A 16,030-nucleotide genomic window follows, 5' to 3' on the forward strand; every position below is an offset into this window, starting at 1 on the left:
GATTCAAGGGCACTTCTGACTCCATCTAGGCAAACTGGCTCTGGAGGAAGTAGTGAGAACACTAATGCCTGAAAGGGGACAGGTGAAAACCAAACCAAACAAACACAAAACGCAGGTGTGGTCCTTTAAAAGAAACAAGAAAATCAAAGGACCAAAAGCTATTTTCTTTTCAAGGAAGTCATCTCTTGCAACCGAGCCCTGACTCATCTGATACCAGGTGGTCGACTAAGATTTCAACTTGTGGACTTGTTTCAATCCAGGGGATAAGGGGAAGAAGATGAAAACCAAGTTTAAACTGTGGGAAGTACAGTCACCTCAACAATATAACCTGTTACACATCAGAGTTCTCCCAGCTCGGTCTTGAAGGATTTTGAGAGAGTTTTAAAATCAAATGAACAACTCAGAAGAATCACAGAATCCTGTGCAGATGTGGTGCTGGAAACCAGAGGTGGCTTGAGATGTGGCTGCAGGAAGAGCCAGGGGTCCCCTGAAAACCAGGAATGGGAGGGGAGGGCAAGTCTTTGTGAGCCCTCCACCCAGTTCTGGACAATGGTTCTAGAGCATAAGCCCAGGGGTGGCAAGAGCTGGGAGGACTGGGTTCTGATCACAGATTCACCTCTCATTGACAGGTTGTGTGACCACGGGCCACTATCTTGCCCGTCCTGGGCTCTGGTTATACTATGTGAAGTATTCACTGTGTTCTAATTATCATGAAGGTTCACGGGGTCTGTTGAGATGACGTGCCCTCCAGTTCAGCCTTGCACTCACCCTTTTAGCAACATTTGCTTGAGTTCTGGACGAGCTCCTGGGGGGCTCAACTAGTAAGCAAAACCAGATCCAGGTCTTGCCTTCATACGGCTGGTCCAGATCATAGTGGTATATACAAACTCATCTCATAATAAAATGTAGTAAGTACCCAAAAGAATAAATAGTGCAAAGGGGGAGTTTTAAATGGTCAGAGAGGTCTGGAGAGGTTTTGCTGAGGATGTATGAATTATATGACTCAAAGTACGAAGTTTACAAGGCCAGGAGGGGAAGGAGGAATATTCCAGTTGGCAGAAAGAGCACATGCAAAGGTCCTGTGGTAGGTGTGAGTAAGGAAAGAATGAAAGATTGAATGGTCAGCACAGTCAAGACAGAGAGTGATGGGAATCTTGGTGAGAGGTGAAGTACAGGGTAGTAAGAGGCAGGCCCCAAGAAAGACTTTTGCCATCACCTTAAGAGAAATTGGAAGAAATCAAAAGATTTCTAATGATTTTGATATGATCAGGTCTAAAATTTTGATTAGATCATTCCTGATTTGCAGTGGAGAACAAGTTGGAGGATGAATGAAGTAGAACTTTGAAAAGGAAAGTGACGCAGTATTGAACATCCAGGGTGCATCTGAGTTAAGGCTTTGTAATGGATTTTAAAAGTGACTTTATCCTTAGACACTCTCCCACAAGTATGTATTGGGCATTTACCCTTCATACACCATCTCAGGTAATTCTTTCAACAACTCTATGAAATAGATACTAGTAATACAAAGTGCTATTACAAAGAGAAAACTCAGGCTCAGAGAAGCTATGTCACCAGCCCAGGGTGGCACAGCTATAGGAGCCATAGCTAGAATCTGATCCCAGAGTCTACCTGACTGCAAGGCTGGTGCTTTCCCACTGTACCCCACCACACTTGAGTATCACACGTGGTAGGAAGTGATAAATGCTCTCTGAAATCTCATTTTGGTGTTGCATGTGTTCACGGCTTTTGAGTGGGGCACCTCTTCCATGTGCTTGCAGAGATACATTCCAAGCTCTTGCGGTTTGTCATCTAGAAGTTCCCCACCTGGAGTTTATTTTTTCCCCAGAAAGTTTTAAAAATTTTGATTAAAAATTTTTTTCATTTTATTTTTTTAAATGGAAATCCTGGGGATTGAACCCTGGACCTTGTGAGTGCTAAATATGCGTTCTTCTACTGAGCCATACCCACCCTCCACCCCTAAGGGAGCGCCGGCTGCTCCCTCTGCCCACAGAGGCAGCGGAGCTCAAAGCAGGCTCCCCAGGGCCACGGGAGACACGCACTCTGTGACGACCTCCTGTGGCTCCTCCTAAACTCTTCCCTGGGCCTCCTTCATTACCAGGCGCTGTCTGCAGAGGCTTCCTGTGGCTGTGGTGACAGGGAAGGGGGCATGACAGCTAAGATCAAGAGGCATTACAAAGTGGGAACTGCCAGTGCAGAGCTTCAGCTTAATGTGACGGGCCTGCCTGCTAATTCAGGCTGACATATTCCATGATGTACCACTTAATGGGGAAGTGCCATGCAGGTATCTGGGTTGGGGGGGGAGTGCTCATGCTTTGCCCAGAGAAGGCAGGGGATAAATGTCACTCATGGTACTCCAGCACCATTCCTGTGTCCAGGTCCAGGCTGTCCACTGCCCAGGGACATCCCTCACAAGAAGGGACAAGGAACTAAGGCAGTTTAAGCCAGATAGGAGACTGGTTAGGATGCCCTGCTGGGATTGTGTTTTCCATCTGCTCCGGCCACACACTCTTTTTAGGGCCAGGTAGGGAGAAGAGTGGGACACTGTTCCCCGAGGTCAGCTCACCAGCCACCCTGAGCGCTTTCTCTGTCAGAAACTAGAGGGTTTCCTGTAGGATGAGGCACGGTGTCAGAGCACCCGTGCCCTTCAGCCCTCTCAGTAGCCAACCTCACAAGGAAGATTCCTCAGTTTGCCCTTTTTACAGGGGAGGTGCAGGGAGGTGCAGTGTCCTGGCCAATGTCCTACAGAGAGGAAGTCAAGGGCCTGAAAGTGGGCCCTTTGGTCCCTGAGGGAACACACTTAGCCACTGCTGCAAACGCAAGTCTGATGTTGCAATATGAAAATGCCACTTATGCAAGTCAAAAATGGCCACATCTAAGTAATTTCACAGGGTTCAGCCTAACATTTTGGAAGGACTCTGTGCCATATGGATGTGACACTGAACCATGGAACAGTGACTCCTGGAAGGGCCCTTAGAGCCTCTCTCAAGGCCGTGGTGTGTGGATGTGTGCCATGCGGCAGAGTGGGAGGCCGAGGTATCTAGGCCTTACCCTCTTCCTCATCCTTGGTCATCTGTTTGGATTCTCAATCCTATCTGGCTTAAATAAATACTTCTGTGGATAAAGAAAGTTTGAGACCAACTGGCCCAGGCAGTCCTAGACATCTGCATGTTTGGAAATCAGGGCCCTGAGAGACGATGTGCCACGTCCATGGTCACCCGGGGGTGCTGACAGCCCAGCCCAGGTTTCTGCTGCTCATCAGAGCTCCCTCTGCCCTGCCACCAGGTGCTGGAGCCAGTCTCCAAAGACCAGACAAAATCCAGGAGCAAGCCAGGACCTTTACCTGGGAGCTCAACTCTTTTCTGAGCCACCCTGGCAGTGGCTGTGGGCTAGAAACATCCCTGAGACAACGCTGGTGCTGCCTTGCACTTGTGAATGAGAACGGGGCCCGGAGGGGGCAGGTGGTTCCAGACTGCACTGCAGCAATTCAGTCCTGCCCCTCCCTCAGGTGCCTCATTGGTCTCCCCGACCTGGATTCAGTGTCAGCTCATCACCCTGAGCCTGATTCCAAAGGATGAGCACCCTGGCCGGCTAGCAAGGCAACCAGGATCAAGAACGTCCCAGGGCCCAAGAGAGCAGCCTTGGAGTCTCACCTGCCGTGAGGCTCACAGAGATCTATCCCAGCTGTAATATCAGCAGGATGCAAGGTGCCCAGGGAGCCCCCGGGCCCCTCCCTCACATCACTCAGGTCTCTGTTCAACAATCATCGCCTGAGAGGCCTCCCGTGCCCACCCCACCTCAAGCAAGCACACCCTCCACTCATACCCTCTTACTCAGCTGACGGCTTAGAATGCTTTAAACACTTAAGGGATTCATCAGGGAGTCCTCGTCAGTATCCTATGACTTAGCTTGGTGGATATTATGATCTCTGCTGCCCAGATGAGCAAACAGAGGCCGGAAAGGTTAAGTGACTTGCAGCAAGTCACACAGTGCGTGCTCATGCCTGGCACTGCTTGGCCACTCCGTATGCTGGGACCAGAAGAGCAGTCTGGTGTGTGGCAGAGACAAGCCGCGCGTGGACATCTCAGTGCAGGTGGTCTGGGCCGTAATGGAGGAGTCCGCAAAAGGAGGGGACGACTAAATCAGCAGGGCAGGGAAGGGCTTATAGGAATCCATCAGACAGAAGAGGAGGGTAGGGAGGGGAGGACCAGCAAGTGCCGAAGCTCAAAGGGGAAGGAGCAAAGCACACATGTGCAGGTGTGTGATTCCGTGTGTTCTGGGCGTAGGGGTCCGCGGTTTAGTTCTTCACTCCAAATACTGATTAAACCCCTTGAAGACAACCTGAGTTGGGGAAGGAGGCGGACAATGGACAGTGTACTATGTGTAGGGGCGGGGGTGGGGGGTGATGGAAGGCGTCCCTGGGGGGTGCCATTTGAGTAGAGAGCTGAGTAAAAGGAGGGAGGGGGCCGTGTGGCTCCCTGTGGCAGAGCATTTCAGGCAGAGGGAATAGCAAGTGCAAAGGTCCTGAGGTCGGAGAGCGCTTAGAGGGTAGGAGGAAGAGTGAGGCACCTTTGTGGCTGGAGAGGAGTGAACAGGGAAGGACAGTGGTGGGAGATGTAGGAACAGCAGTTAGGGCTAGATCACAGGTATGACTGTGGGGATAACGAGGACTCAGGGAGGTGCAGGCAACTGCCCAAGACTGACCCCCCTTCCCTGGTAAGAAAGTCCCTCATTCTTGCTCTCTTTCCCTCCCCTTCCCCCTCCTTCTGCCTCCCCCAACTCCTCTTTCAGTCTTCCTCCCTTCATGTCTTTCTCATTATCTTTCCTGGCTCTCCTCTTGGGAAAGACAAGATCATCTTTCACTTCCAAGAACCCATTTACTAACAAAATGAATGTTGCTGTCATGTGGCTTATTTGGTGACCATGGTGGCGATACGTCACAGTCTTCCTGGCACCTAAGCGGGTGGCGGCGGGTCACAAAAACCCCCTTCAGAGACACACGATGAAAGCAGAGCTGAATCCTGGAAGCCCCCGAGGCCCCCACTTTAAACAACATCTGTGAAAATACACAGCAGGGGGAGAGGCTAGAGGTGAGGCCTCTTCACAGAGAGAAAACAACAGCTGTGCTCACCATGGCAACCTCCAGCGCCCCAGGAAGCCGACAGATTCAACGCAAGACTCTGAGAGAGAAGCGATGGCCAGACGGGAGCTCAAGAACAGAAAGAATGTGGCGTCACACAGAAGGAAGAGAGGACAAGAATCCTTGTCCGCTTGTACAAGGATGCGAATGGATTTCAGCTGTCTGGGAACTCAGGGTCACATCTGACTGAGTTCAGCAGACAAGCATGTGAATATGCTTGGTCGTTCAGTCCAGTCCTCATCATCAGCATCATGGGGACTTTTGAGAAAACTGCTGTCAATTTAAACCCACCTTGTCGGTGTTCAACAGATGTCCCCAATGCTCTTCCAAATACAGAGATGACTTTGTACTGAGACTGACAGGATATATTAAGGCCACGGGGTTAGGTGGGCTCCATGTCATCAATTAGGAAGTTCATATAGGAATGTTATGCCCACACACACACATACCCCAGATAAACCTTCGATGAACATTTACTGAGCACTTTGCGCTGGGCAGTCACCACACAGAGTACCCTTACATAGCTTAGTGGGGACAGGCAATGCACTACTCCCTACTCTGGCTTGTTCATAACCAGCCCTTTTGGGAAGCTGAAACCATGTCTGTTTGATCTAAAACAGAAACAGACGGGAGCTGTCCACCTTTTCTTGGTGCGAGGAAACCCTGCCTCTGGTGCTCTGGGACCACAGGTTCGAGGCCTGGTGGAGAATTGGGTGTGGCGGGGTGCTCACACTATCCCAGCTAGAGGCACTAAATGGTAAAGCTGGAGGAGAGGATAGAAAGTTCCAGATTTCAGTCTCACTTCAAGTTTGCCACCTTGCCTTTCCCTGGGCTTCCTTCAAGAGACATCTTTTGTGACTCTCCAATGACAATTACTGCAGGTTTGGGATAAAGCCAATAGCTGAAAGCACCCAGACTTCACTGTCAAGGAAGAGCGAGTGAGTCATCTTGAAGATGGGAGAGCCACTGGGTCCTGCTATAAATATCTCTGTTCCAAAGCAACACAGCTTAGTGGTGCAGAGCAGCTGTCCGCAAACAGAAGAATGTGGCGCCTTCCCCAGAACTATCTGGGACAGTTTTAAAGGAAAACGTTTCCCCATTTCTAACTTAATGTATTTTCCTTCCCCAAATCAAATCATGTCAGGACATAACCCACAGCCTAGGTTCTCCTTCCCACCTTTGGAAAAGAAAGACACACCTTCCCCATCCTCAGTCCTAATGTGGCGCACTAACCAAGGCTCAAACACTTCGGGTAGGGACAGTCAGAAACCTTTAATCAAAGTCCCCCAAATACCCCCGCCCCCAGCTCATTATAATATAAATTTCTAATAAAATTTTACTTTTTATGTTTGATCATTATTTGTCAGAATTACATGTTTATATTGTTTTGGTCAGTGGTGTTCTATTAATAACTTTAGAGATAATTAAATCCAAATAATTTAAAAATTTACATTTATTTATTTTTATTTAAGGGAGGTACTGGGAATTGAACCCAGGACCTCATGCATGCCAAGATGCACTCTAACACTGAGCTATTTCCCTCTCCCACCAGAAAAATGTAAACTCTGATAGTCCTACACTCATAGGGAAGGAAAAACCTATCTATTTTTGTTGTAGAAATAATCCCCAAAAAGCTTTTAACATTTATTTGGGGGAAGTGCGGTGAAAGTACACACTTGACGAAAAAGGGACAATATAAAGCTCTGACTTTTAAAGAATGTGTTCGTTATTCTTTTAGTGGAAATCAATGGGTATCCAGTTACAAGGGTATTTAAATTCCATGGGATGCATTAAAAAGGTGATGTAAGAGTTTAATTTTAAACTGCCTGTGTTCAAAATACTCCTGAAATCACATTCTCTGAAATGACTTAACACTACAACGGAAGTGCTTAGTTGTCTAACCTAAAAATGCCCAGGAAGCTACATGGCTTTTCCGAATCCTTCTGGGGGCACACAAGCACAACATGTGAAGTTGTATGGTGTGAAAGAGTTTTTGAAGTCACGCAGGCCTGGGCTTGAATCCTGGCTGGACCACTGATCAGCCATGAGACCCTGGGCTTGCCACATGACCTTCCTCCCTGTCAAGGCTCCCTGTGTCGTGTTCAGAGAGCAACTCACAGTAGGTTTGTTGAGGAGACTTAGCACAGGGCCTGAAACATACTGTCTACCCAAGAAACATTTATGGGAGCTTACTTGGTGCCCGGGTTGTGCTAAGTACTTCTGTGCACGATGTTACTGAAGCTTCACGATGACCTAGGTACTAAGACTGTTTGCATTTTGCAGATGCAGATCCTGAAGCAAAAGAGGTGGTGAAATTTGCTCAAGGTCATACAGGTAGTAGGTGTAAGGACATCTCAGGTAACTTCCAGCTTGACGGTCTGACTCCAGCCCCTATGGTAGTTATCACTGGGATTCTTTCCATTAACTTCCAACTGTAGAAAAATGGTCCATTCTGAGAGATTGCCTAGGGAAGATTTTTGGACTTTTTCTATTGGCTGGGTGTTTCAGGCATCCCTTCCATCCTCCCAGGGAATTCAGTCATGATTACAGCATTTAGCATTGCTCAGGAGAAGTGGCTAGCGGAATGATTGGTCACTGGGTAGCAATTAACTTCGTTGGAAAAAAAAAAGAAAAAAAAAGCTGAAGGCTTTTCTGGTTCTGAGTTTTCCAAATAGCTTCTGTTCACATTGTCATGAAAACCTTGAACAATCTGGTCGTTCATCCAATTATCAAACCAACCTGGGGGGCAGAGTCTGGCATTCTGTGTCCCCATTATCGAAGGGTAATTCAGTGTAACAAACCAAATCGAGAATGTACAAAGACTGTCAAAGAAAATAAACCACTAGCAAATTAAATTACTTCCCATTTTCGGTGGGAAGAATGCCAGTCATTTTTCATTTTAAAAAATATGCATCTTAATTCCATTTTTTAAGAACCTGAAAAGAGGCATTTAAAGGCCTCTTGTGCTGTCTGTGTAGAGGTTTATTTTCCCAAGGCTCGTCTCTCCTGGTCTTGGGGCATTTTTTTCTCAGAGAATTAACGAAGCGTGACGCCTCACCCTGGTCAAAAAACTTGTTTCCTCCAGGGGTCAATGGTGGATGGAGTTCAGAAAGCAGGAGTGATGCGTTGGCTCCGGTTTCCAGTGACATATCAGAGCTGTTGTTTCCAGAATGAAGCTGCCACTCAACACCACCCCGCCAAGAACCCCAGGGAATCCTATCCAAATAATCTAATTTTTAGATTTCCCTGATCACACCCTTCAACAGCCTCAATATGCCCCTGATTTTTTCTCTTCCTGGCTTTGTCACATAGATTGAAATAAGCCTGAGAGGAAAACCCCCTTTGGACCAGATCAGGCTTTGTGCTTCAGGGTCTTAAATATCTTCGAATTATATTCTTTCATGTGACAAACATTTATTAAATGCCAATCACTGCTCTAGGCAGGACGTGCACAGAGTGAACAAAGCAGATTAGTTGCGGCACTTAGTCTAATAGGGAAGAAGGACACTAATGCCTCAAGGTAGATGCATTGTCATAAAGCGTCGCGATGCTATGAAGAGATGTGTGTTGTTAAAGAGAGCAAAAGAATACCGTTTCATGAAAAAGAAACAGGGGATCTAATTTAGACTGGGGAATTAGGTGAATTGTTTTTTGAAAAAGTGATAACCCACTTCCCCAAACCAGGGCCATAAGCCTCCTCCGTATCAGTGGTTCTTCACTGGGGACAAAAATGCCATATGACAATGTCTGGAGATATTGTTGGTTTTCCACAATGGGGTGTATGCTTTTGGCATCTAGAGGGTAGAGGCCCAGGGTGATGCTAAGAGCCCTAGGATGGCCAGGACAGCCTCCAGCAGCAAGGAATTACCCGGTCCAAAATGTCAACAGTTCTGAGACTGAGAAATCTAGTACCTAAGGAAAACTTTCTGGAGAGTCTAAATCTAGGGTGGATAAAAGAAACCCAGCATTAACTTCCACTACAGACAGCAAGAAGGTCCAGTTCACAAAGATGTTCTGGTTTAGGGGGAGGGTATAGCTCAGTGGTAGAGTGTGTGTTTAGCATGCATAAGGTCCTGGGTTCAATCCCTAGTACCTCCATTAAAAAAATTTAAAAAAGATGTTCTGGTTTTAAAAGTCTTTATATATATTATATATAAAAATCAATCAATCAATATGTCTGTCTGTCTATCTATCTATCTCTTTTGAAGACTTATTCCCTATTTTCAGCTACAAGAACAACACACAACCCATAAAAAATGCCTAGGGAATTTATATATATATATATATATGTATTTTAAACCCAATGCCTCAAAGATGGTTTTTATGGCAGACTAACAATTTCATGCTCTCAGTGTGTTTGACTTCTTTTGGCCTCTCTACAGAAAAGAGAGGAAAAATATCTTTCCCTCAGAAGATAAACTCACTATCTAATTACCAGCCCATGCAGCAGGCTGTAATTCTGCCAGTTTTGTCTTATTTTTTTTCTCCAGACACTTCAGTTTTCTGCCAACATTGCTATTTCTCAAAGCGTGTTTCCCTGTTCACTGCCTTTGCTGTTACTTCCCTTGATGTTTCACATTGTGTAATTCCACAGGAAAAAAGGAGACATCTTAAAATACCACAGTAGAGGGAAATTTCAATTAACGTTTATAGGTAGGGAAGGGGATGGGATGGGAAGAGGCAGTGGTTTAATTCTGGGTTAGTCTGGTTAGGATTAATCACGAAAATTGTTTTTGTTTTGTTTTTCAACTGCTACTGATGAAAGCATTTCTCAAATCTGTCCACACACTTTATCCTATTAACAATCAGGATAAATATCATTGAATCTCTGATGATTAAAGATCGACAAGACCTCAGGAGTACCATGCTATATTCTGCCATTTATTACTGTGACTTATACAGGACCAAGAAGATAAATATAAATTCGATCTAAACTTCAAGAATCTTAGAGTTGGAAGTTACCTGAGATGTCCTTACACTAAAAAGGTGTGGATGTATACAAAGATGCATCTCTAAGAACTTTAAAACATGGTCTTTCATAGGAGCAAAGCTGTATGCACAGCTAAGCTGTCTGTTCTGCCTCCAGCCAACAGATGGCGGTAGTGATTACTAGTGACATTATGATTTAGGAACAAATTGACAAACAGTGACCTTTCAGGATTGCAACATCTGGTTCTCATCCCAATGTGCACATTAGAATCAAATGGGGTCTCTTATTAAAAACTGATGCCTGGGCCTCACCGATGGGTGGTGTTACATCAGAATGCCTGGGAGGTGGAATTCTAGCATTTTGAAAGCCCCGTAGGTGAATTGTAGAGCCAAGGGTGAAAGCCAATGAACTGGAGAGGGTAAATGGAAGAGTTTCCATACAACAAACTCTTAACAATGGTTATCTTCTGGAGTATGAGATTATATGTGTTTAAAATTATTTTTATAGTTCTGTACTGACTGAGGTTTTTATGTTAACTTTAAAAATAACTTTGATTTGAATAAACAGATAAAAATCAAATAATCTATGGAAGATAAAAAATGACAGGAAAGGGTTACTATTTATAATATATAGAATTCCCCCAAATTGACAAAAGGAGAACTCAGTAAACATCTGGCCAAAGGATATGAACAGAAAATTTAGAGAAAGCAAAATGCAAATGACCAAGAAATATATAGAAATTTACTTAATCTTATTAATAGTCAAGGAGATGGAAGTTAAGATATTTTTATCTTTAATCTTCCAGAAGATTGATCTTGTTCATCTTTAATCTTTACTTATAAGAATTTTACTATCTGCCAGTTACTGTTCTAAGTCTTTTGTCGCAATTCATTTAATACTCAAAACAATTTTATGGCTGGTATTCATATCATACCTCTTTTCACAAATAAGGGTAACTGAGATACAAAGCAGTTATGTGTCTTAGCTTAAAGTCAGAAAGTTAGTGCTCACTGGAGCTGAGATAGGGAGTTGGGTGTTTTGGCCAAGAGCATCCTTACCCTCAATCACTATCCTACACTCTCAGTAGTATCTCTACTCGGATGGGCAGAAATTACAATCACTGATAACATTCTATGCTGGAGGCTGTATGAGGAAATGGGCACTTGCTGGTGGCAGTATGAACTGCAACAAGATTTTCAGAAGGTGATCTGGAAGTAGCCATTAAAACAATAACGTGCACATCTTTCAGCTCAACAAAGCCTAACTGAATGGAAACCATCCTACAAAAGCAAAACATCAGTTTATAGACAATATATGTTTGAGATCACTTATTGTAGCATTGTTACGTACCATTGCATTGTAGCAAAATCTGGAAACAACTGGACTGTCTATCAACAGGGGACTATCTTAATAAGTTACAATCTGCAAACTACAGAGTATCTGCAGCTACTTCAAAGGTGAACCGACCCAGAGGGCTGCTTACATTACTGAGCAGGGTAGTGTGTATAGGATGACCTCAATTTTGTAAAAATAAAACAAAATCACATCCATCCATTGATGTTAATATGTTTGTGCAGGCATAGAGAAAGGTATGGAAAGATACACACCAAACCAGTAACACGAGTTACCTTCACATGTGGGGCCACCATATAGTATTACTTAACTTGTTGCTATAACCCTGCGTTAGTTTCATAATGTAAAAGAAAAAGGTTAAGTCCTCACATCTAATGCCCAGCCAGGGCAGGATTCTCGGGATGCTTCAGCCTGCACTGGACTCTTCCTGGGGAAGTGTCAGCAGCTCTAATGAGCATGGCTTCCTCACTCCTTTGAGTTTAGATCTGCTTTCCTCAACAGTCCACCTGCGAGTTCCCTGGGTGGACAGAAAGCCAGTCTACCCACTTCCTCCATGCAAAAGCCCTCCAGATGTTTGAGGACAGATCTCAACTCATCCCATTCCCCATTCAATAAATTATACCGAGATTTGACTCCAATCTTTATAACCTACCAAATGTTAGGGCTCCTTCACCTCTCCCGATGGAACACAATCTACCAGAGCTCAGAACACAGAGGGACCTGTACTCTTCCACACAAGACATGTGCTTTCTACTTACGTGGCTTAAAACTGACTTTGTAACAGTCCGTATCGAATTGTCAACCAAAATTCCCAGGTCTTCTTTCACATTAAGTTCATGTCAAGTCAGATCTCTTCCATCCTACTAACTGTTCTGAACTTGAATGTGATTTCCTAAATTCTCTTCCTAGGATTTATCCTTTTCTCTTAGAAGTGAAATATAGGATTGGGAGACAGTGCATATGTGAATGTGGGAGACGGTGGTAGGAATCTAATGAGTCATGGGTTCTGGGTGATTGGATTTTTCTGCGTAATGATGACGACAGATCAGGAGATGGGTGGAGGAATGGGTCAACAGAGAGAATCTAAGAGAAGCAGCTGCAATCCGGACTATAAAGAGGAGGGGATGGCAAGCCTTTGAAGGCAGGACTCGGGAGAGAGAAGAAAGGCTGAGGGTGGGGGAAGTTCTATTCTAGTCTGGATTCTTTAGATGCAAGTAACAGAAACCTTCTCAAATTCACTTAAAAAACAAAACAAAACAAAAAAACCCCCAAAAACTAAGACACCAAACCCAAAAGGATTATTGTAGGACAGAAAAATCTCACAGCCTTTCAGGACTGAAAATGGAGCATGTGAAATGGAACAGGGCTCAGCACGGTTTTAGGGACCTGGGGAACTACCCTTTGTCTTTCTGCCTCCTGTCTGCCTCTCTTAAGGGCCAGCGGTTTCTTAAACTGCTTCTCTCTACATGTCAGGCTCTTTCTTCTCTCTTTGCCAACAGAGGTTACCTTTGTCTGTTTACCAGTCTGAACATGGCCTCCAATGAATCACTCCAGCCCTGACTCCATTACGCTTCCCAACCAAACACGCAGCACGGTTAGGAAGGAGAGGAGGGAAACCAGACAGGAAGACTGGAAGAGTCAGACCCTGCTGGTGAAGTCTCAGCCCTGCCCTTGAACCTACTGCATCCATCCTCCCCTCCATACATACCCTTTCCTCCAATGCTCCCCTTATTACCCGACTTCCATCTACCCTGTCCCCATCCCAAAGGAAGATCTCCACCCCCATCGCCCTAGAACCCTCTCCATTCCTTGTGCCCTATATGCACACAATCCAGTGAAGAACAATCTGCTATTTTTAAGAGTTCTAAAGAAAAGATAAATTCTAGCTCCCTTCTTCAAATGGGCTCCAATTTGCCAGCCTTCTTGGAATTATTTCCTAACTTGAGTCTGAGTGTTAATAATTTAGCCTTCTCACAGTCTCTTCTTCAAGGAGGGTGAGCACAGTCAGTCACTATTCCTTGAAAAGAAATTTTATTTCGTCTGGAATGCTGTTTTAATTGCCTTTTAATCTTCTTCAACCAATAAACCCATTTCTTTAACTCTCTCTTTTAATTTCCCCCCACTTCCCTGTCAGTCTTACAAGTTCTATGAGATCTTTCTGTGGCAATCGTATGTTTTTTTCAGACTAGATCCTTAAATTGTTTTAGAATAAGAGTTTATCCTGAACTGAGTAAGATTTGGTAATTACTTCTGGAGAAACATGCTATTTTGGGTGACTTCATGCCTGGTCTAGTTTGAACTGACATTTTTACACTGTTATTCACTATGACCCTGGAATCTTTTCTGCACATTCACTTTGTCTTCCCACAGGCTACACACGGATGGTTGAATGTTCTCTCCACGTGCGTTAGCACCGTGTTCTGTCCTTTTAGAACTCTCTAGCCAGTCTGTTCCCCTCAGGTTTTCAAGGTTGCCATCTAGCCCCTGACTCATCCCCGAACTTTTCTTTGCCCTCTGGTTTCCTGAAATGTGAGCCTACACGGTGGTGGGGAGCAGGAGGGAGGGAGCAGGGGTGGAGCTTCAAGTCTTTGAGGTTGACTCATAGGATTATAAACTCCAATAACTGTTTTCTTCTTCCGGAAGGGAGAAATATAAATTATTTTCTTAAACAGGCAAAGCAGAGGACCTCTTTCAAAACCATAAAGCTCTGAGGCTAACCATGAAAAGGAAGGGAAAACTAATCACACAGAGGAAAGAGGACAAATAACCATCTCATTTAAAATCACTGTAGTTGAATATCAAATCACCCCACCCAACTTCCACCTAATTCACATTCTGTTGAGAACTTATTTTGCCTCTACTCTAGGAATAATTATTTACTGAATCACAACACATAGGCATTAACCTGTGTATTCAACTATGTATGCTCAGCTTAAGTCAGAAAAAAAAAAAGGAAACACAGTAAAATAGTGCTGACTATTGCAACCACATTCCACTCAATGGTTCCAGGCACCCAAGTAAGTATGAGATGTGGGCAGTGGACCTGCTCTTTCTTCAGACAGGTCACCTGTGCAGATCTTACCTCCTAGCACCTTGATGTGTTAAATGAGCTACTAAGGCTCAAAGAAGCCTATTTTTCATGAATGGCCTTTCAAGTTTTTGGCACAGCATTATATTGTACGCTATTCCTTATATTATGCATATTTATACATACATATTATTTTGCACAGAGTTTATAAAAACTATGTACACTAGATCATATGGGTGATTTAAGAGATTTTTCTAAGATATTTTTACAAATGACATTGGAATCTAGCCTCTGTAAAATCGCCCACCTTACTAACTCTTTTTCAAATACCTCCTGTTTCCCATATGCCACTGACTCCTTTAAGCGTCACAAAGAATCCCACATGGTTTTATCGATCTTCTACAGGTAATTAAAGAACTGAGGCTCAAAGGTTAAATGCCATAGTGAGTCATGAGGTCATTCAGTTAGGGTCAGCAGAGGCAGGATTCAAACACAATTGAATTAACGGACCATACTTTTTCTACCACATCAGAGAATCTAAAATCTTGATACTTTTAAGACTCTTTATTGGATTATCCTCCTGGGATCTTCTATCTTCCTTTGTCAAGATCTACTTACAGTAAGACGGTCTAATACTTGAAAGAGTTAATATAACTATTTCCAACAGTACTTCCTGAGCACTTACTAGATTCAAGGTGCTATATTGGTATGGAATCATCTTTTCCCAAAAGCATCTCACTAATCGGGAAGACAAAGCAAAGAGCCAAATAATATAAGAAACTCATCAAATAATTTGTAGGCAGGGGTCAATAGTAGGGCCTTGTAAGTCACGATAAGGACTTTGGAATTCATTCTAAATGGTAAGGGGAAACCATCTGAGGCTCTTAACAGGGTAGTGAATAATCTAATTTACAATTTTAAAGTATTATACTAAGTGCTATGTGGTTATCAGATTGTTGAAGGTGGTGGGGAGAGTGAGCGAATGTAGGAAGAACAGCTGGGAGGCTTTTTATGTGGAAGTGATGACAAGCTAGCAGAACTTAGGAGGGAAATGAAAGAGAAAATAAAACAACTATAGTGACACTAGCTGCTTTGAAGTAACAACAGTAAAACGTAAAGAAAATCTTGAAAACATACCTTTCAACATGTTTGTAAGCTTGAGGAAGTGACACAAAACAAAATGAAAAAGTATTAAGATATAAAAATCAACAGAAATAAGATTATAGATACAAGAAAAAGAAAGAGGAGCCGATTTATGTGTCGGTCATGAAGAGACCAAAAGAAGTGACTGGGAAAAAAATACTTAAACTATATTTTTAAAAATTGCCTGAAACAAAGACTTAAATCCAAGATTGAAAAGCTTGAAGGGTACACTATTTCTACAAAAACTGATGGAGAATGGTTAATACCAAGGCATTCTCTGGTGAAGTTATCCCACTTCAAGTATAAAGGTTTATGGGTTATGCAGATCTTTAAAAATGAGTCAAAAATAAGATGTAAAGACATACAGACAGCCAATAGGCACACAAAAAGATGCTCAATATTGCTAAGTATCAGAGAA

The 16,030-nt window shown here is 43.8% G+C and overlaps 1 protein-coding gene across 9 annotated transcripts in view; it reads right to left on the reverse strand.

Annotated features, from left to right (window-relative positions):
* Positions 1 to 16,030, reverse strand: part of PPP2R2B (protein phosphatase 2 regulatory subunit Bbeta) — a 424,199-nt gene that overhangs the window by 52,174 nt on the left and 355,995 nt on the right. The window lies entirely within an intron of this gene.

The sequence above is a fragment of the Camelus dromedarius genome, chromosome 3, assembly GCF_036321535.1.
Source record: "Camelus dromedarius isolate mCamDro1 chromosome 3, mCamDro1.pat, whole genome shotgun sequence".
NCBI lineage: Eukaryota > Metazoa > Chordata > Mammalia > Artiodactyla > Camelidae > Camelus > Camelus dromedarius.